Below are 22,797 nucleotides of genomic sequence, written 5' to 3' on the forward strand. Positions count from 1 at the left end.
AGGATGACAGGCAAGACTTGCATGGAAGCACCCTCCTCTCATGGGACTGAAGGGCAACTGAGCTTGGTTTCCACTAATGGAGGTTTAGTTTTTCCAAACCATACAGGAATCTCTGGGAGCTACAGATGCTAAGGTAGGATATGGGTCCCTGAGTTTGAACACTAGCAGAGCTAGCAGTTGTTGTCAAAAATGTACTTATTATTTGTGTTGCATTTCTATGAGCCCCAAACCTTTCCTAGCTTCTCTCTGAGAGCCATGGCTAGTCTCATTTGTGCTGTCGGACACTGAAGAGCCAGCATGAGAGCACCTCAGCAATATGAGAGAGAGATACCAGGAAACAGAGAGAGAGAGAGAGAGAGAGAGAGAGAGAGAGCGCTTGTGCTGTGCATGGTACTGAGCAAGGGTTGGTGGTAAGAGGATCACTGTGTGTGGGGTTTCTTCCTCAGGTTGTTAGCCACAGAGGCAGCGATGTGATGGCAAGATGGGGAGCCTAGACTGGAAGTACCAATTAGACTTGGTCAGGAAAATACATGGGGTAATTCTCTGGGAAACCCTTAGAAATAGTGTAGAGACCTTCTCAGAAAGGCTACTTTCTGGCTATTTTGAAATAAAAAGATGAAGGTACAGAGAGATGAAACAAGCATGAATAAATCCCTTTTGTAATATTGCAAAAATATTTTCAGAATCTATTAATCACATTGGAATATCACATTGGAATAAGACTGATTTTCTGTCTTTCCTAGCAATAGATGAAAAATTCATTAGTGAAACGTGAACTCACAAAGAAAGTGAGTTTGGTTTAGCAAAATTAGTTATTCTCTGCTTCCACGTTAGAGTGCTTATTTCTGGCGGCCTTCAGCACAATTATTCCATATCTTCTTAAAGATGGTGGAGAGTGGGATAAATGGACAGAATTTAAGGGTGACCTGCTGAAGATTTTTTAAGGTGAAACAAAGGTTTCTACTGTCTGCTTCCTCCTCTGTAAAACTGATCCTAGGAAGTTTGGGAAACTCCGTACATTTTTGCTTCTTGAACACACTGAGCTCTAGTTTAACGTCATCTTATAGCTGGGCCAGTTTGGAGACAAACAATAGCAACATAAAAAAGAACAACTTGAGAACTGCAACTTATTGTCAAACAGTTTGACCACAAATATTAAAATAAGCTCAATGTATATTTAATTGTATATAGATGTGTATGCACAGACAGAAAGAGAGTATAGCAGCATGTTAAAGACTGGTAAATCTAGGTTTAAATTTGTTAGTTATTTTACACTTTCAGTGTTTCTATAGATTTGAAAATTTTCAAAATAAAAAGTGCTGGAAGGGTAGGAAGGAGCAATAGAGAATTCTTTAGTCTTGAAAGAGGTGATAATCAGAGTACAGATGTCAAATTAGTAAGGTCATTATATTTTTTATTATGCAGTATTATGCAACTTTATGTTAGATAGTGACTAGCCTAGGGCTTAGAATTTAGAAGGGATTCACTTATTTTTTGAATAGCATAGATTTAACCACTTTTCACTCCACTGTAAGAACACACCAAGGGAACCTCTGGAGGGAGCAGTCCATTCCCCTGTATTCTTGAAGCTGTATGATACCCATGTGCACATATGTATTTCACCCATGAGTGGCAGCTTAGGGATAAGAAGATGTACTGTACTCTACATCCTCTCAGCTCCATGGATCTGCAGTGTCTGCATCTCCTGAGAATTTGTTATTAGAGATATGGAATATTTCTCTAGCCCCAGACCTCCTGAAGCAGAATCTGATACCTAGGCACTTTAATTTCATTCCTGTTAGAATAAAAACTGGCTAAAGCCATTTGTTGTGGTGGTTAGTTGCTAAATCATGTTTGACTCTTCATGACCCCATGGACTGAATACACAGAAGAATTGTACAAAAAAAGATCTTCACTACCAAGATAATCACGATCGTATGATCACTCATCTAAAGCCAGACATCCTGGAATGTGAAGTCAAGTGGGCTTTAGGAAGCATCACTATGAACAAAGCTAGTGGAGGTGATGGAATTCCAGTTGAGCTATTTCAAATCCTGAAAGATGATGCTGTGAAAGTGCTGCACTCAATATGCCAGCAAATTTGGAAAACTCAGCAGTGGCCACAGGACTAGAAAAGGTCAGTTTTCATTCCAATCCCAAAGAAAGGCAATGCCAAAGAATGCTCAAACTACCGCACAATTGAACTCATCTCACATGCTAGTAAAGTAATGCTCAAAATTCTCCAAGCCAGGCCTCAGCAGTATGTGAACCATGAATTTCCAGATGTTCAAGCTGGTTTTGGAAAGGCAGAGGAAACAGAGATCAAATTGCCAACATCCATTGGATCATGGAAAAAGCAAGAGAGTTCCAGAAAAACATCTATTTCTGCTTGATTGACTATGCCAAAGCCTTTGACTGTGTGGATCACAATAAACTGTAGAAAATTCTTCAAGAGATGGGAATACAGACCACCTGACCTGCCTCTTGAGAAACCTATATGCAGGTCAGGAAGCAACAAGTAGAACTGGACATGGAACAACAGACTGGTTCCAAATAGGAAAAGGAGTACGTCAAGGCTGTATATTGTCACCCTGCTTATTTAACTTCTATGCAGAGTACATCATGAGAAACGCTGGGCTGGAAGAAGCACAAGCTGGAATCAAGATTGCCGGGAGAAATATCACTTCAGATATGCAGATGACACCACCCTTATGGCAGCAAGTGAAGAGGAACTCAAAAGCCTCTTGATGAAAGTGAAAGTGGAGAGTGAAAAAGTTGGCTTAAAGTTGGCTAAATCTTTTCAACATTCAGAAAATGAAGATCATGGCATCTGGTCCCATCACTTCACGGCAAATAGATGGGTAAACAGTAGAAACAGTGTCACACTTTATTTTTTGGGTCTCCAAAATCACTGCAGATGGTGATTGCAGCCATGAAATTAAAAGACGCTTACTCCTTGGAAGAAAAGTTACAACCAACCTAGATAGCATATTCAAAAGCAGAGACATTACTTTGCCAACAAAGGTCCGTCTAGTCAAGGCTATGGTTTTCCCAGTAGCCATGTATGGATGTGAGAGTTGGACTGTGAGTGCTGAAGAATTGATGCTTTTGAACTGTGGTGTTGGAGAAGACTCTTGAGAGTCCCTTGAACTGCAAGGAGATCCAACCAGTCCATTCTGAAGGAGATCAGCCCTGGGTGTTCTTTGGAAGGAATGATGCTAAAGCTGAAACTCCAGGACTTTGGCCACCTCATGCGAAGAGTTGACTCGTTGGAAAAGACTCTGATGCTGGGAGGGATTGGTGGCAGGAGGAGAAGGGGACGACAGAGGATGAGATGGCTGATGGCATCACTGACTCGATGGATGTGAGTCTGAGTGAACTCCGGGAGTTGGTGATGGACAGGGAGGCCTGGCGTGGTGCGATTCATGGGGTCGCAAAGAGTCAGACACGACTGAGCGACTGAACTGACTGACTGACCCCATGGACTGCAGTATGCCAGGCTTCCCTGTCCTTCACTATCTCCTGGAGCTTGCTCAAACTCATGTCCGTTGAGTCAGTGATGCCATCCAAGCATTTCGTCCTATGTGGTCCCCTTCTCTTGCTTCCCTCAATCTTCCCCACCACCAGGGTCTTTTCCAATGAGTCAGCTCTTCACATCAGGTGGCCAAAGTACTGGAGCTTCAGCTTCAGCATTGGTCCTTCTAATGAATATTCAGGGTTGATTTCCTTTAGGATGGACTGGTTTGATCTCCTTGCTGTCCGAGGGACTCTCAACAGTCTTCTCCGCACCAAAGTTTGAAAGAATCAATTTTTTGGTGCTCAGCCTTCTTTAAAGCCATTTAGCTGCATTAAATGTCTCCATGATCGCTTATAGGTAAATGTTAAGACATATAATCAAAATGATTTCTTAGGACTTAGTGCATTCTTTGCCAACACTTAAAAGGAGAGCTGTTTTTCTAATCAAATATAAGTACCTTATTTCCTCAAAAACCTTTTAAAAAAACGTGTGGGTGATAATGATTTTCCACATGTGAGTTAAGTATCTCCCACAATTATTCTGATCATGGTAAGAGAAAAATTTTAGATTATAAACTAAAAATAGAAAATGATACTAATTAGAATGCTTTAATTAGTTTAAAAAATATAGAAATATGCTACAGATTGTAAAAGTTTGCTGAAAGGTCTTCTTGACATTTATAATTTTCTTTTCAGTAACCCTCTAAGTAGAGATAATTTAAAAGTAGTTTACTGATGGATCAAGAGTTTAGAAGTGTCCCTCCCACCTTGATTATTCTGTGTCACCAGAGCTCAGGAGAATAAGAGGAAAAAGGGGCCTTCTCCTATCTTCTTCAGTCTCTAGATAGGGTTGAAACTCAAGGTATCTGTGGTGACTGCCTTAAGAAAGAAATAAATGGCCTGGAGCCCAAGCAAGGGAGAAGTGGATGTATTTGTAACTTGGAAATTTCAGTGAAGTTGGGAAGAAAACTGTGGGCCTTCTTCTGGATAAATATGTCCAGTGTAATTATTAAGCTTAAAAAATGCCAAAGGAAAAAGTGTGTGTTGGGGGGGGAACCCTCACATTTATTTGGAGTCCTGCATCTGGAAGCTTTTTTCTCCCCTTAGGAAATATTTGTGGCTCTTTGTTCCTGTCAAGGAGGAAAATGTGCTTGTAAATTTCACCCAAGAGAAAGCATATCTTTGCATCCACTGCACCAGGAAGGAATAGACCCAACCCCACAAACACAGGCCAAAATTCCAGAAATTTGACCAAAGGCAACTAGGGGGATGGGGTGAGAGTAAGGGGTGGACTTATGCAAGAAAAGCAACCCAACCTGGCAGAAAATTTCAGTGAGGAAGTTCTCTGGGCCAAACTTGGCCTCAAAGAAAAATACTCCACCCTCTCAAAGCTGCTAAGATGGCAAGGGAGGCAGTGGCTTCATTGGCCCTGCAGACCTCCCTAGACAAATGGATCCCTCTGAGACCAGCCAAAGCAAACTTCCTGTTACACACTAGACATACATCTATATGCACAGAGGTCAGTCTTGAGTGTCAGGGAGTTGCTTATGGTGAGAGAGGAGCCAGGGAAACCATCCCTAAGTTTCTTAGACTGCCTGTCTGAGTGCTTAAGATTAAACCATTGTTGGTTCTCTCCTTTTGTCAGAATTGTAGCTCAGACCATAAAGAATGTGCCTGCAACACAGGAGACCTGGGTTCCATCCCTAGGTCAGGGGAAGATCCTCTGGAGAAGGAAATGGCAACCCACTGCAGTATTCTTGCCTGGAGAATCCCATGGATAGAGGACTTTGACAGGCTATAGTCTGTGGGGTCCCAAAGAGTTGGACACGACTGAGTGACTAACACTACCACTACTATACTCACCTGATGTTTCCTTAAAATGTAACCTAACCTGGGAGCAGGGGTGGGGAAATTAGGTATTGTAGGGTTTCATTCAAGACTTTTTATTAAAAGACGCTTACTCCTTGGAAGAAAAGTTACAACCAACCTAGATAGCATATTCAAAAGCAGAGACATTACTTTGCCAACAAAGGTCCGTCTAGTCAAGGCTATGGTTTTTCCAGTGGTCACGTATGGATGCGAGAGTTGGACTGTGAAGAAAGCTGAGTGCCAAAGAATTGATGCTTTTGAACTATGGTGTTGGAGAAGACTCTTGAGAGTCCCTTGGACTGCAAGGAGATCCAACCAGTCCATTCTGAAGGAGATCAGCCCTGGGTGTTTTTTGGAAGGAATGATGCTGAAGCTGAAACTCCAGTACTTTGGCCACCTCGTGTGAAGAGTTGACTCATTGGAAAAGACTCTGATGGTGGGAGGGATTGGGGGCAGGAGGAGAAGGGGACAACAGACGATGAGATGGCTGGATGGCATCACTGACTCGATGGACATGAGTCTGAGTGAACTCCAGGAGTTGTTGATGGACAGGGAGGCCTGGCGTGGTGCGATTCATGGGGTCGCAAAGAGTCAGACATGACTGAGCGACTAAACTGACTGACTGACTGACTGAAACTAACCTGGGAGCAGGGGTGGGGAAGTTAGGTATTGTCGGGTTTCATTCAAGTTTTTTTGTGTATTAAAACCTGAGGTTTTGCTCCACACACGTTCAAGCAGCAGCACTCTTTATTGCCGCTAACCACTCTTCCTTATTCCCACTTCTTAAGGTGGATGTGAAATATTTTTCCACAACAGAAAGTAAATTGTCCTCCAGGTGAGACAGGAAAGGAAGGATGGAGATTATATGGTTCTTTCTCTGCCTTGCCTGTTTTCCAACTGTGAGAAGAAGCTCACCTGGAATTCCTTAGTTACACCCCCAACAAAGGAATTCAAGACTGTCAAGATGGTGTCCCTCATTTTGGGGGCAAAACCAATTCTCATATGGGGGTTTCCAGATGTCAACTTTTGCCTTGCCAGCCAGATGTACCTGGAGTCTGAGTGTGTGGCAATCCCTCTGCCCTCTGTTGAAACCAATGCAATTAACATACTTTATACTCTTAAAAGGGCTTCCCTGGTGGCGCACTTTCTCTCTAGTTGCTTTAGTCCTGCCCGACTCTTTGCAACCCCATCAACTGTAGCCCACCAGGCTCTTCTGTCTATGGAATTCTCCAGGCAAGAATACTGGAGTGGGTTGCCATTCCTTTCTCCAGGGGATCTTCCCGACCCAGGGATCAAACCTGGGTTCCTGCCTTGCAGACTCTTTACCGTCTGAGCCACCAAGGAATTCCAGGTGGCGCTAGTGGTAAAGAACCCGCCTGCCAATGCAGGAGACACAAAGAGACATGGGTTCAATCCCTGGGTTGGGAAAATCCCCTGGAGGAAGGCAAGGCAACCCACTCCAGTATTCTTCCCATGGATACAAGAGCCAGGCAGGCTTCAGTCCATAGGGTCTCAAAGAGTCGGACAGGACTGAGTGACTATCACACACACACACATACTCTTAAATTCTTTCCTGGGTGAGGCCTGGTGCTTCAACCAGAAACCTCAGCAGAAGCATTTATTGTTTCATCTTAAAGAAACATTCTTATAATGAATGAAACCTGCTACTCTGAATATTTAGTTTCTACCTTACATAATTTTAAAAATTTGTTTTCATTACCAGACTTCATGACCATCTCCTCAGTCATGGGTATCTTGCCAGGTTCACATTGGCCCTTGCAAAAGGAAATTTTTGGTATTTCCCTGGCAGTACAAATAAGGGCTCAGCAATGAAAGGTGATTGCAGAGCCTCGTGTTGTCAATTTTGTGCAGCTTGGACTTGCGGTTGAGGCCTGCACCTGTGAGACAAGCATAGACATACCTACACACACACCCCATGGAATCTCAGGCCCAAAGTCTGAGTGGCACTGACTTATGCTTCTGGTTCATATTTCGGCTTTCAAGGCTCCTGGCCTCAGTTTTGCCCAGTGTATCAACAAGAACTGCCGCTCAGATCAAGCTGGAGATGCCCATGGACTGTTAATAAGAACATTAGGACTCTTCAGAAAATCTCTGTCTAGATAGACAGTCTCTTTGACCCCTTTCATCTCTTTCAGACTTCTCTTCCCAGACTTTTTCCTCTTTTCTGAGGTACCTTTCTAAGGCTTGCAACCCCCATAATCTTTAGAGACAACTCTCCTCATCATGTACAAGAGACACACTTGCCTCCATCTAAACTTTTGTTCTAGTTCTTCCTTGCAAGCAATATTGTTGACACTTGCAGTTTACAAAACATAGGTAACTATGTTGAACCCAAACAACCCTGTCAGGACTGTAAAATTATCCCCATTTTAGCATAAAAACAAATGCAAGGCTCAGAGGTTCAGTGACTTACTCAAGCTACAGGGTAATTGATGAACTTGTGGCCCTCCTGTTCTGCCTATTGGGGGTCCCACCATCAACCCTGCATGTTGACTGTGACTGCCTGGACCACGTTATCCTCTCTGCATCCGTCTACTTATGCTTCCCAAAGGCTCCAACAAGACAAGAGAAAGCTGCTTTCTTGCAGTTCATTTCCTGAATGAGAAAGAGCAATTCTTCAGCAAGTTTGCAAGTGAGATTTTATGTATATGTATATATTTATACACGCTTAGCATAAACTGGGCTTCCCAGGTAGCACAGGGGTAAGGAATCTATCTGCCTGTCAACACAGGAGATGTGGGTTCGATTCCTGGGTTGGGAAGATTCCCCTCGAGAAGGGAAAGGCTACCCACTCCAGTATTCTTGCCTGGAAAATTCCATGGACAGAGGAGCATAGCAGGTTACAAGGTTGTATATGACTGAGAGACTGAGCATGCATATTTATACACACACACTACATACATGTATTTTATCTTTATTTTCTCATCTCATGATGGCCTTACTCCTACTAGAGATAATTCAGTATCTTCTCAACAATTTCTATATGACCATGTTCATTAGAGAAGGTAGCATTTAGCTTGAATACTGTGAACTAGCCCAAGTGGGAACTTGAGTAATGCCCCACTTTGGACCAGTTGGTGAGCATGAGAGCAAGAGTCTCCTCAGTGCAGGTTCCTTGGAGGGAGAGGGGGATGGGGAGAATAGGGGAGGGATCCTAGGATCTCTTTGCAATCTAAGGTTCATGGAGAAATGTATTGGGGGCAGATGCTGAAAGCATTCTTTTCACAAACGACTTCCTGAAACTCATGACACAGCAAATGCTCCTTCAGGGCCCAGCTGGAAAGGTGTAAGGGAGACGTGTGGGAAAGGTAACTCCTAATTTTGATGGAAAAGAACAGACTTTTTGCAGGAGGCTTAGGGGGAGTCCAGCTCATTTGTGCCTTGGAGGGAAACGGCAAGAAGGGGCACGAAAGCAGCTTTCACCCAGGAGAGCAGAAGTAACGGCTCTGAATTCCAGAGGTCTGAGTGGGAAAGGACTTCAGCAAACTATGCAAGACACCCCAGACTCCCACCAGAATAACTTGGGGCCCCCTTTAGGTAAGGAAGAGACCAGGTCTCGCAGTTATACAGGAGGGAACTGGAGATGTGACCATCAATGGTAATAGGACCTCTATCACCACGATTAACCAGCCTTTGGGATGCTGGGGTACAAATACTGAAGAATCTCAACATAAATTTTGGCCAACCTTCCAGTTTGTCATAATGTAATAATTGCACGTCTAGTTTTTGAAGAAAAAAACAGAAAGGTTTTTAATTTGTCCACACAATAATAGCAGTTACAGGCAAACGTTCATTGAGAATGACTGCCTGTCAAAGGCTGACAGCTTTCTCAGTACTCTGGGCAATGAGGTAGGTGATAGGTGGGGATAAGTTAGCCCCACCAGCCCTCTTTTAACTGCTCCAGACTTTAGAACCTTTGACAAGAACCTCAGCTTTTTCATCTGTAGAATGAGGGAAGTATTACTACCTCATAAGTTGTATGAGGATGAACTGAGGGGAAAAAATACAAGATCCATAGCTCCTGGCACATTTCATACACTCAAAAGTATCACTTATTAACTATGCATGTTTTTGATGCATTTTTGTTTATTTATACCTGAGCTGTTATTTTTTTAATGGGAATTTATTTTTTGTTAGAGGTTGTTTTTTCTTTTTGAGAAACCATTCTTACCTCTAACTGATTTAAGACACCCACTCCTAAACTCATCTTTGGCTTAAGGGTCTCTGCTTTGTGCTTTTTGTATGAGTACTTCTTTCATAGTACTTACCACAGTGTACTTCAATTTGTGTGTGTGTGGGGGGGGGTTGTTTGTTTGTATCTTTCACTAAATTATAGATTAATTGAGGGCAGGGAATTTGTTCCCAGAACATAGCACACTGTTCAGTTCAGTTCAGTCTCTCAGTTGTGTCCAACTCTTTACAAGCCCATGGACTGCAGCATGCCAGGCCCCCCTGTCCATCACCAACTCCTGGAGCTTGCTTAAACTGATGTCCATTGAGTTGGTGATGTCATCTCACCCTCTGTCCTCCCCTTCTCCTCCTGCCTTCAATCTTTCTCACCATCAGGGTCTTTTCCAATGAGTCAGTTCTTCACATCAGGTGGCCAAAGTATTGGATCTTCAGCTTCATCACCAGTCCCTCCAATGAATATTCAGGACTGATTTCCTTTAGGATTGACCGGTTTGATCTCCTTGCCATCCAGGGGACTCTCAAGAGTCTTCTCCAACACCACAGTTCAAAAGCATCAATTCTTCAGTGCTCAACTTTCTTTATGGTCCAACTCTTACATCCATATATGACTACTGGAAAAACCATAGCTTTGACTAGACAGACCTTTGTTGGCAAAATAATGACTCTGGTTTTTAATATGCTGTAGGCCTTCACCAAATATTTCTAGGAAAAGTGCAGAAGTGAATAGATATCTAAAATGAATTCTGATTAGCAAGGAGATAGATGCTTTTGATTAGAAGGAGATAGAAATCCTTTCTTGCAATATATATCAGAATATAAGTGGCCTGGGCTAAAGTTAACCGTAGGCCCAAACAAAGAGACCTGGTCGCTGTTTTCTAGCTCCTCCAGTAATGGTTGGCCCCTAAGGCTCTCCCAGACCACATGGCTGTAAGTTTGATCTGGAAGATGTGTCCCTAGCCTCAGTATAGCCTCCAAGATGTGGCTACAGTCCCTGGGACTGTTTTCTAGAAAATGGAGAACTCAACTGAGGAAGCATAGCTACCTGAGGAATTGAACTTGACTCCTCCCTCTGCTGTTATTTTACCTCCTAACTGTCTCCCTGGACCAGATCTTTTCCTCTTCTCTGTTTCCATAACCCTGGTTTTAGTTCAGCTCCTCATCATTTCTTGCCTGAATTAGTGCATCACCTGGCTTCCTGGTTTTTTCCATCCCATTCCCCACAGTGCTTCAGGTTGAACATTCTACAAGGCAGACCTTTCCCTACCACCTGCCATTGTTCAGGGTCTATCTGCTTCCTACCTCCCTCAGGACAAAGGCTGAATGGGGCTCACTGGTTCTTTCAGGATAGATATCTGCATTCTGCCCATTTCTCCTTCTTCATCTCTTCCTCCCAGTCTTCACTTCCTTTTATATTTGGACATCTAATCTACGTGATATTACAGATCAGACCCCTCTCTCAAGTCCATGTTTCCATGTGCTCTAGGAAGTAATCCCTGTTGCTTCCTAAGGTGGTTTTCTATCCTTTCATTTGTTAGATGCAAGGAGATACCCAGATCTTTCCTTCACCATAGTAATAATGATATTGAATTGTGGTTGTTGTTCAGTCTCTCACTTGTGTCCAACTCTTTGAGACCCCATAAAAGGCAGCACAACAGGCATCCCTGTCCTTAACTATCTGCCTGAATTTGCTTAGACTCATGTCCATTGAGTCGATAATGCCATCCAAACATCTCATCCTCTGTCACCGCCCTTCTCCTGCCCTCAATCTTTCCCAGGAGCAAGGTATTTTCCAATGAGTTGGCTCTGCATCAGGTGGCTGAAGTATTAGAGCTCCAGATTCAGCAGCAGTCCTTCCAACAAATATTCAGAGTTGACTTCCTTTAGGATTGTCTGATTGATCTCCTTGCTGTCCAAGGGACTCTCAAGAGTCTTCTCCAGCACCACAGTTCAAAAGCATCAATTCTTTGGAACTCAGCCATCTTTATGGTACAACTCTCACATCCATACATGACTACTGGAAAAACCATAGCTTTGACTATACACACCTTTGTTGGCAAAGTGATCTCTGCTTTTTAATATGCTGTCTAAGTTGGTCATAGCTTTTCTTCCAAGGGGCAAGCGTCTTTTAATTTCATGGCTGCAGTCACTGTCCACAGTGATTTTGGAGCCCAAGAAAATAAAGTCTGTCACTGTTTCCATTGTTTCCCCATCTATTTACCGTGAATTTATGGGACCAGATGCCATGATCTTAGTTTTCTGAATGTTGAGCTTTAAACCAGTTTTTTCACTCTCCTCTTTCATCTTCATCAAGAGGCTCTTTAGTTCTTCTTCCCTTTCTACCATTAGGGTGGTGTCATCTGCATGTCTGAGGTTATTTGATATTTCTCCTGGCAATCTTGATTCTAGTTTTTGCTTTATCCAGCCTGGCATTTTGCATGATATATTCTGCATATAAGTTAAATAAGCAGAGTGACGGTATAGAGCCTGGACATACTCCTCTCACAATTTGGAACCAGTCCATTGTTCCATGTCCGGCTCTAACTGTTGCTTCTTGACCTGCATACAGATTTCTTGGGAGGCAAGTAAGGTGGTGTGGTATTCCCATCTCTTAAAGAATTTTCCACAGTTTGTTGTGATCCACACAGTCAAAGGCTTTAGCGTAGTCAATGAAGCAAAAGTAGATGTTTTCCTGTAATTCACTTCCTTTTTCTATGATCCAACAGATGTTGGCAATTTGATCTCTGGTTCCTCTGCCTTTTCTAAATAGAGCTTGTACATCTGGAAGTTCTTGGTTCACATACTATTGAAGCCTAGCTTGAAGTATTTGGAACATTACCTTGCTACAATGTAAAATGAGTACAACTGTGCAGTATTTTGAACATTCTTTGGCATTGCCCTTCTTTGGAATTGGAATGAAAACTGACCTCTTCCACTCCTGTGGCCACTGCTGAGTTTTCCAAATTTGTTGGTATATTTTGTGTGCAGAACTTTAATAGCATCATCTTTTAGGATTTGAAATAGCTCAGCTAGAATTCCATTGCCTCCACTAGCTTTGCTGGTAGTAATGCTTCCTAAGGCCCACTTGACTTCACACTCCAGGACTGACATAAGCTAACTACTGAATTAATTAATCTAGCTTCCATTCTGGAGAAGGCAATGGCACCCCACTCCAGTACCCTTGCCTGGAAAATCCCATAGACGGAGGAGCCTGGTAGGCTGCAGTCCAGGGGGTCACTAAGAGTCGGACATGACTGAGCGACTTCACTTTCACTTTTCACTTTCATGCACTGGAGAAGGAAATGCAACCCACTCCAGTGTTCTTGCCTGGAGAATCCCAGGGATGGGGAAGCCTGGTGGGTTGCCGTCTATGGGGTCGCACAGAGTCGGACATGACTGAAGACTTAGCAGCAGCTTCCATTCATTCATTCTCTTATTCAGTGCTGTTACAGTGCCCTTACCAGACAGTCTTCTTGATGCTAGAGAGACATGTACACATAACTAAGCCAAGAAATAATCCTACTCTCATAGAGCTTACATTCTAGTAGAAGAAGAAAAATAATAAATACACGAACAAATTATTTTCTGATAAAAATGTGATACAAATTTTTGAAGGGAATAAATAGGGTGAAATATTGATTATGTTATGTTCTGGTATGTGAGCAGGTGAGTATCAGGGAAGACCCCTCTGAGGGAGGTAATATTTGAATGAAGTCCAGAAGCATGATGAGAGGAAAACTATGCACAGTACTGGGGATGCATGAAGTCCAAGGAAACACTGAGGCTGGAGTGTTGGAGGAAGGGAAGAAGCCACTGTTCCTGGATTACATCAGAAGTCCCCAGCTGACTGTAAGCTCTCTGAGACCCTGGGGAGTATCTCATACCTTACTATATTCAACAGGTCTAGACTTGTGCCCAGAAACTAACAGGTGTTAGTAAGTATTTGAATGAGTAAATATGATTTTAAAATTAGATGTTCTTTGGTATTTCACTTGAAAAACTGAAAAGGTCTTATCTTTTTATTACAAGAACTTTTGTCCTAGGAACTATAATAAAATATTCTTCCCCTACCCCCACCAACTTTATTGAGATATAATTGACATATAAAATGGTATAAATTTAAAGTGGATAAAGTGATGATTTGATATATTTATGCATTGTGAAATGATTACCACAATAAAATCAGTTCACTTATCCATCACTTCATGTAGTTACCTTGTGTGTGTGTGTGTGTGTGTGTGGTGAGAACATTTACGATCCATCCTCTTAGCAAATTTCAAGCAAACAACACATTAGTGTTAACTGTAGTCACCATGCTGTATGTTAGAACCTCAGAACTTTCTCATCTTATAATTGCACGTCTGTACACTTTGGCCAGTATCTCCTCATTTCCCCCAGCTGCCAGCCCCTAATAAACCATTCTACGCTCTGTTTGCATTTGGCTTTTTTAGATTCCACACATATGAGATCATAGAGTATTTGTCTTTCTCTGTCTGACATTTTACTTAGCCTCAAATGCCCTCAAATTTCATTCAGTTGTTACAAATGGCAGGATTTCCTTCTTTTTTTATGACTGAATAATATTTATAGTATATTTTCTTTAACACAATACTATTTGAAGGAAATAAATAGGGTGAAACATATGCAATATTATTCTATACAGATACAATAATATTTATTGTATATAATATATTCTTTTTCATACCACATTTTCTTTATCCATTCATCCACTGATGAACAAGGTTATTTCCAAGCCTTAGCTATTGTAAATAATGTGGCAGTGAACACAGTGGGGAGGGGTGCAGATACCTTTTTGAGATAATGATTTTGTATCTTTTGGATGTGTACCCAGGAGTGGGATGGCTGCATCGTTCAGAAGTCCTATTTTTAATTTTTTGAGAAATGTCCATACTGTTCTTCACTCTGGCTGCACTAACTTACATTCCCAGCAACCATGTGTCATATTTCCTTTTTCTCCATATCCTCACTTACATTTGTTATCTCTAATCTTTTTGATAACAGCCATTCTAATAGGTATGAGGTGACATCTCATTGCAGCTACATAAAATATTCTCGTCACCATTTCTTGGGAGTTGTTTGAGGTTTCCTTCCTGGAATCTATTCCCTTGTTGGTTGCCATTTTGGAGAAAACTGCTCCCTGGTGCCATACGGCAAGACTAGCACAGCAGGGGATGAAGTCATACTAGGGTTAACATGCATTTAGTAACCTGGCTAGTTAGGTAGGTCTTCTTATCAATATAAATAAATGCAGTACCAAAGCAGAGAAACAAATAAAAACTCCTGAAAAGGGTGAGGGAAGCCCTTGGCTTCCAAAGAGCTTAAACAAAGAAGGCATTATGAAATACGTGTATTTTTAAAAATTACTGGGGACTTCCCTGGCAGACCAATGATTAAGACTCCATGCTCCATAAGCAGGGGGAACTAAGATCCCACATGAAGCATGGCATGGTCAAAAAAAGTGTCTCTTCTCTCTTAACCACATCCTTTTCCAATTGTTTTCTAATTAGCCAAAATCCTGTGATCTTTCCATATTAATGTGTTAATATTGCATCATCACTCACTACTATATACAGATGCCCAGGCTGGAGGATCTCTCTATTCCCATCCTCCAGCCTCACAAGGTCTTGAGTATTTGTGGCTTCCTTATTCCTTAAGTTCCTTGACAGTCAATGCTTTTATTTCCTGATGGAATCCTCCTTCTGAAGCAAAACTTTTCCAGAAGAAATCAACTTATCCTTTATTCTGTTATTTTTATTTAAAAAAATTTTCTCCCACTGAGCACCTTTCTGGAACAGTTTTCAAACTTGTTCTTCAATAATAACTTTTTCTCCTTGTTTCTCAATAGGAATTTCTCCTGAATTACTCTAGTTTAAAACAGATCTATGATGATATCAATCACCTTGGCCTATTCCACTTAATCTCTTATGACTGATAATGACTGAATCAGTGTTTTAATAATGCGCTATTTTTAAAAGACCAGTTCATAGCAAATTGATTAGAACAAACTTCAAGCAACACCATTTTTTTGGCATAGAGTATATGGCCTCTTTGGAGTATGAGTGCAGTGTGAGTCCCATCTTGAATCTCAGTGAACACATCTGACCAACTTGCGGAAAGAACCCACCAGAAACCTACTTGAATGTGGATTGAGAAGCATCCTGTGGAGAGACCTAACCGTAAGAGAAGGAGGAAGGAGGGGAGGAATGATTTTGAGCAGCAAAGTGGTTGTCATTTAGATTTAAACCCTGCTGGACTGAGTCCCATAGAGAGAAAGTAGGGCTATCAGAAATAAAACCCAAGAACAGCTTTACTCACAAACACAGTGCTGAGGCAAGAACCAAACTAGCTGGCTGCACAGTGGTAAGAGAGCGATGAAACTTTCTTGCCTGCTTCTCAACACAACGCTCTGAAGCTTTAAACCTTTGACTCAAAGATCTTTATTGCCTTCACTATTGCAACATACAGTAGGACCTTCCGATATGGTGGCTTGCAATGGTTGTCTAGCAGATGGTGGCACAGTAGGAAACGCGGCTAGCGGAGGCAGAGCACACCGAACACACCCAGGGACATTTACAAGTGCTTGAGATGTGCAGGAAGCTGAAGTCCTACAGAAATACCCCCCGGAAGGTAAGGTAGGAGCCCATGGAGTTTAGGTTTGATCTTTAATGTGACTCTATTACTGTCCTCAAGCTATGGGAGCCTGGGGAAACATGTATTAAATAAAATCCTGAGATCTCTGCTGGGGCAGAAGGAATGCCTGAACTGGAATTAAAGAACAACATGACTATGTAGCTTTCTTCATATCAAAACTGGACATTTGGTTGGAAAATATATTTAGACTACAATCTGGCCACAAGTAATATATTCTTTTATATGTTCTGACTGAATAAAAAGCAAATCCAAGATGTCAACTGGTGACCTAGCATCTCCAAAAAACTTGTAAAGCAAATTAATTACAGAATTTATAGTTGCAAGCATATTTTCCCAGGTTCTTCTGGTTTCATGGTTTTTGCTTTTAAATCTTGTTAACTTCTAATATACTTATGATGTGGATTTGTTCCTAATGCAGAACACATTTTAATATTCTTGTTTTTGGCAAGGTTTTACACAAACATGTTACTTCCAGAAAGTGACTTAATAAGAAATGTTAATAGAAGCACCTTTATAGTGTTCACAGGCATTTAGTCTTTAATAATATGTGGAAATCAGATTTTTTAAATCCTGTAATTGCTAAACTTAATACATTTAGAAACTTAACTTTTATTCTGTACAGTAAATAAGCATTATAGAAAGGCATAGGCAATAAAAAAGTGGATATTAATTTAAAATTCTAATTCTTATTATTGATTTTTTTAATTACATAAAAATAGTGTTCTAATTATAAAATATTTAGAAGAGTTGAGGCGCTTTACTAAGAAAACAAACCACAAGCCCCATCAGTTCAATCTGTTGAAGATGACCACTGTTACAATTTTTTGTATTTTCCTATATATGTTATATATAATATACTAAAAAGGGGTTAATATGGCATGGTAGTTTTTATACCCTTTGATATTTTTCACCAACTATGTTTTCTTAGCTCATTTCTCTATCGTTTGGAAAGTTTAATTATATTTTTTTCTATTCAGTTCAGTCGTTCAGTCGTGTCTGACTCTTTGCGACCCCATGAATCGCAGCACGCCAGGCCTCCCTGTCCGTCAACAACTCCCGGAGTTCACTCAGACTCACGTCCATCGAGTCGGTGAGGCCATCCAGCCATCTCATCCTCTGTCGTCCCCTTCTCCTCCTGCTCCCAATCCCTCCCAGCATCAGAGTCTTTTCCAATGAGTCAATTCTTCGCATGAGGTAGCCAAAGTACTGGAGTTTCAGGTTCAGCATCATTCCCTCCAAAGAAATCCCAAGGCTGATCTCCTTCAGAATGGACTGGTTGGATCTCCTTGCAGTTCAAGGGACTCTCAAGAGTCTTCTCCAACATCACAGTTCAAAAGCATCAATTCTTCGGCACTCAGCTTTCTTCAGAGTCCAAAACTACTGGAAAAACCATAGCCTTGACTAGATGGACCTTTGTTGGCAAAGTAATGTCTCTGCTTTTCAATATGTTATCTATTAGTGATTACTTTTTTGTTATTAAAATTTTAAATATTTTTATCTGTTTACCAAGGTTAAGAATATAGCTATTAATTATCTCTGTGTGAAATGAAAAACCTGTTAGGCTTTTACTGTCCTTATTCTCTCCCCACTTCACAATTTTGATTGATGTAATCTGGACTTTAGATCTAAATTATTATTGCTATTTCACATTATCAACTTTGAAGACTTTTGAAATTTGTTTTGTCTTATACAATAAATATATTCATGACAGTTTTTAAGATGTTAATCTAGGTTCAAAGAGTTTCCTTTGCTTTCTATCATCTCTTTTTATTGTGGCGCTTTCATTCTGTTTATCTTTCTCTATTCTTAGGTTGATTGGTTTGTTTCCCTAAACTGTGAGTATAGTACCTTCAGAGAACTGGTTTGTAAGAGAATATTGGTCTTTCCTACAAATGACCTCTTCACCAAGTAAAACATTCTTTTCTGTCCAACCTTGGGAGCCAGTCTTCATTTACTGATGGTCTTTGGTTCTCCAGAGGAAAAGTCAATGATTTCCCTTCCCTTGGGGCAGTGGTTCTCAACCCCAGCTGCATATTCAAATCACTGGGTGAGATTTTTAAAAATACCAATGCCAAGGCTCCTCCCAGAATAATTAAATCATACTGCTTAAAGATGAAACCCAGACACTAGTATTTTTTAAAGGCTCACCCATGACTTTTAATACATAGCTGTTGTTGAGAACCACTGCTTAAGAAATAAGCTATTTTTTTCTTGCCTGGATGCTTGTATAGGTTTTCTCCTTCTCCTTAAATCTTGTAACATTCAACATGATATATCAAGGTGACTATGCCTCTTCTTTACTGCCTCATAAACTTCAGTTCTACAAACTCAGCAGTTTCCCCCTATTATTCCTTTGATTATTGCTTCCAATACATTCATTCTATTTTCTCCTTTTTGTATTCTTAGGATATGTTGACTGGATTTCCTGCATCTCTCTCTTATATTTTCCTTATTTTCTCTCATCATTTTATCACTGGGTCCTTATGATGTCAGGACATATTTCATATTTCTCTTTGGTATTTAACTTGCCGTCAATTGCCTCTAACAATATTTGTAATTCTGTGGTTTAATTTTTCATTTCCATACTATCTGCATGAACCACTGTTAGCAAGAACCTGGCTAAGTCAGTTTGGCAAGAACTCCCCCTGCCCCTTCCACATCTAATCCTGCTCCATATCTGACAGGACTCCTCACTCTCTATCACCTTCCTGGTGGTAACTGATCATCCTGACCCGTGCTCAGCTAGACTCCTGTTAGGTCCATGCAGCCAGAATACCCCTTTACCCCTGATCTTCCTTCTTAGTTGTTTTCCATCCACTGACCTCCATCCTGCTCTTCTGACCATGCTGCTAAGTCACTCCAGTCGTGTCCGACTCTGAGCGACCCCATAGACGGCAGCCCACCAGGCTTCCCCGTCCCTGGGATTCTCCAGGTAAGAACACTGGAGTGGGTTGCCATTTCCTTCTCCAATGCATCAAAGTGAAAAGTGAAAGTGAAGTCGCTCAGTCGTTTCCGACTCTTCGCAACCCCATGGACTGCAGCCTACCAGGCTCCTCCATCCATGGGATTTTCCAGGCAAGAGTACTGAAGTGGGATGGCATTGCCTTCTCCGCTTTTGACCATAAATCCCCACTTTTACTTGTTGTATTCAGACTTCAACCCTATCTCTTTCCTCTACCTCAAAACCCCACTGAAGTAGTCTCCCTGAATAAAGTCTGCAGTTGGTACTGGTTCTGGGTCTTTTGGGGGGGGGGGGTCACAGACTCTTTTAAGAACTTGTTCAAGTTGACTCCTAGTCCCAGAAAAATGGCCACATCATAAAATTTGCATGCTACTTCACAGACCAACTCTTCCAGTCTCTGTGATCCCTGCATGAAAGCTCATGAACACTATGATAGACCCCCAGTCTAAATGAAGTTCTATCTTGTTCAGTACTTTATAATCAAACAAAAGGTGAGAGAGACTGGCTCAGAAATTAGTGTGTGTTCCTGTACACCTATGGCATCCATATGAAAAGGTGGTGCTTTCACTGTTCCAGACTTGGTTTGATGAAACCTCTTTAAGTTAAAAGGTTTTAGTGGTGTTCTGAGAGGGTCACTGTCACTTATTATCCAGTCTTTCATTCTTGCCTTTTAGGTGTAATCAGCTGTATAATAGGTAGCAGAAATCATGTGGATTTTCTAGCAAGTGCTCACACATCCCCATCTTCTAAGTTTTACTTAGAAATTTAAAATACAATGATTCTATCAAGAAAGGGAGCATCATTCTTTTTAATACAAGTATAGAACCTCCATGTCTCAATCCTGACAAATTACCAAGGTTATTTGTTCTTTCTGCCCTCTTACCTTTTTCACTCCAAAGATTATATTTAGCTTTCTAGTATATATCAGAGAAATAATTATTTTCCTTCCTTTGTGGGAAAATATTTTTTCTGCCTGGATTTCACCTCTATTTTATCTTAAAATTCAGACTTTGATCAGGTTATGTCTAGATGTAGATTTCTATCCATTTTATTTTTTTTTTCCTGGTACCTAAGAAATTGTGCTGATCTGCAGGTTAAAATTTACCTTCAGCTTATAAATTTTTCCTTTGTTGTGATCTTAAATGTTATTCCTCTTCTGTTTGTTCAGAAAAGCCGCATAATCCACACAATGACTCTTCACTATTCAGGTATCACATCTCTTCTCTCTCCAAATGCCCACCTTCCTCACCTGTTTTCCCTATCTTATTCACTAGGGGAAAATTCATCAAGTTTATCAACTGTATTAATGATTCATTTTCTACATTATCAGTTCTGCTCCCTACTGTTTCTAATCAAGTATAAAATCTCACAGTAGAGTAATTAACTTTAAAATGCTCTCTCTCTCAACTAACTCCCTCCTCAATTCTGTTCAGTTTATATTTTATTTCCAAATGTATGTATATTTTAAAAATTAGTATCATTGTACAGATGCATCTAAAAATTTCTATTCCTAAACTAGAAATGCTTATATATATAAAACTATATCTGACTTTTCTCTACCTTTTGCATGCTGTGTTTTCTTTACTTTATACTACAAATTCTTTGTGGTATTATGGTACAATAGGCTAGTTGTTCCCCAAAATCTATTTTCCCTTTGTCCCTAGTATTATAGTAGAACTCTGGTTTTTAGCTGGTTTCCTGGCACCTGAAATAAAACCTACACATCCCAGACTCCTTTGTAGCTGGGTGTGCTCATAAAACTAAGTTCTACACAGTGGGGGTTAAGTGGAAGTGCTCTGTGTAACTTCTGGGAAGTGTCTCTAAATGGAAGGGAGAGTGTCCTTCGTCATCTTTTCCTGTGGCTGGAATACAGATAAAATGACTATAGCTCTTGGACAGGAGGTAAAAACCATCAGCCAAGAATGGCAGAACAGCAAGATAAAAGGCAGCCATTGAGTAGCACCAAATCAGGCCTGGACTGTCTACCTCTGGACTTTTTTTTAGGTTATAGTGAAACAAATTCTATCTTATTTAAGTTACTATTATTTTGTAACTGTCATAGCCAAACTTAGTCCTACCTGATATGGGACTTTTCTGATACTTAAACAGTGAGTTTTCTTTAGTTATCACCTCCAGAAATCAGGTGAGGAGGTTTTTTTTTTGTTTTGTTTTAAGTCTTAACTCTTTCTTAAAAATACTTTTAGGAACCTCTTAAAAGAAGGCATGTGACTAGTTCCTTAATCAAACAACTTCAGCGATCAGGGCCATCCATGTGTAATCTTGGAAGGATTCCCTTCCTTGTTTAACAGAAATGTAACTTACATATCATACACTTATGTAAATATAAATGTAAAAATGTACATACTTACATAACACTGTGCAGATCTAAAAATAGAGTACTTTCTACTACCCATCAGGCTTCTTCCCACCCTCTCTGAGTCACAGCCCCTTGCTCTTCTGACCACGCCTGCAGACTAGATTTGATAGCTTTGGACTCCACACAAGAGCAGCTGTCCCTCTGACAGCCATGGAGGTATGTTACTCAGATCTCCCTTCAAGAGAGCACCTGTCACAAGGAGTACAATTAGCTGACAGTCTCCAGATGTGAGTGCCTCAGCTTCTGAGTCAAGACCATGCTCTTTCTGGACAGTGAGAGTTGATGACTGAACATGGTGGTACAAGGGAATACAATTTCTGGCTGTGAGGCAACCTTCTATGGGTAATCTTTGTGTTGAAGCTCCTCTTTGAGCTAGCCAAGATTTCCCCAGAACTACACTACCGGCTGAGGCTCTTTCTACTCTTTCTTCCCTTCCTTCATTAAATGTCAGGGGTGAAGGCTTTCTCCATCCACTCCTATTCCCAGCAAATCTGCACTTCTAATTCAGTCTTGGCATCTGCTCCTCAATGAGCCCAGCCATCATTCTACTCTCCTTAAGTCTGTTTTCTTTTGCTTAACATTATGTTCAGACTAATCCACTTTTTTTTTTTTGCATATAGCAGTAGTTTTTCTTTTCATTTTTTGCATGGATGTGAATATTCTAAAATATATATACTTTTGACTTCATAAATAAAGCTGCTTGCTGTGACCACCCTTGCACACGTATTTTGATAGATATAAGTACTTATTTATGTAGGGTATACATCTAAAATTGGAATTCTGGCCCATAGGGTATACATATGTTTTAGTAGACACTGTTAAACATTTTTCTAAATTAATTCTAAGAAAATCAGTTTATATTCCTACCAACAATTTATGAGAGTTCCAGTTGCTCTACATCCTTGCCAACACTTTGTATTGTTAGCTACTTGCTTTTTCCTCTAATTAATAATGTTTACACTTATTGTTTATTGATCTATCAACTTATCTAAAGTGATTGTTAAAGTATTTTATCCATTTTTAGTTTGTTTTTCAGTTTTACTCTTTTATTTGATCTTATTCTTTGTATAGTCTGAATATGAGTTTTTTGTCAGTTAATATCTATTGCAAATATCTTCTACCAGTCTGAAGTTTGCCTTGTTACTCTCTTAATGTCATCTTTTAATAAACATAAATTATTTGTTTTAATAAA

The 22,797-nt window shown here is 40.6% G+C and overlaps 2 long non-coding RNA genes across 4 annotated transcripts in view; one reads left to right on the forward strand and one right to left on the reverse strand.

Moving 5' to 3' along the window:
• The window catches only part of LOC121816934 (uncharacterized), an 83,524-nt gene that overhangs the window by 55,400 nt on the left and 5,327 nt on the right, over positions 1 to 22,797 (reverse strand). The window lies entirely within an intron of this gene.
• LOC132657207 (uncharacterized) lies at positions 1 to 22,797 on the forward strand. Its single transcript, XR_009595038.1, has 3 exons — positions 1 to 133; positions 15,461 to 16,242; positions 17,244 to 22,797. It is a non-coding gene; the product is annotated as an uncharacterized LOC132657207 (long non-coding RNA).

The sequence above is a fragment of the Ovis aries genome, chromosome 1 (genome assembly GCF_016772045.2).
Source record: "Ovis aries strain OAR_USU_Benz2616 breed Rambouillet chromosome 1, ARS-UI_Ramb_v3.0, whole genome shotgun sequence".
Taxonomy (NCBI): Eukaryota; Metazoa; Chordata; class Mammalia; order Artiodactyla; family Bovidae; genus Ovis; species Ovis aries.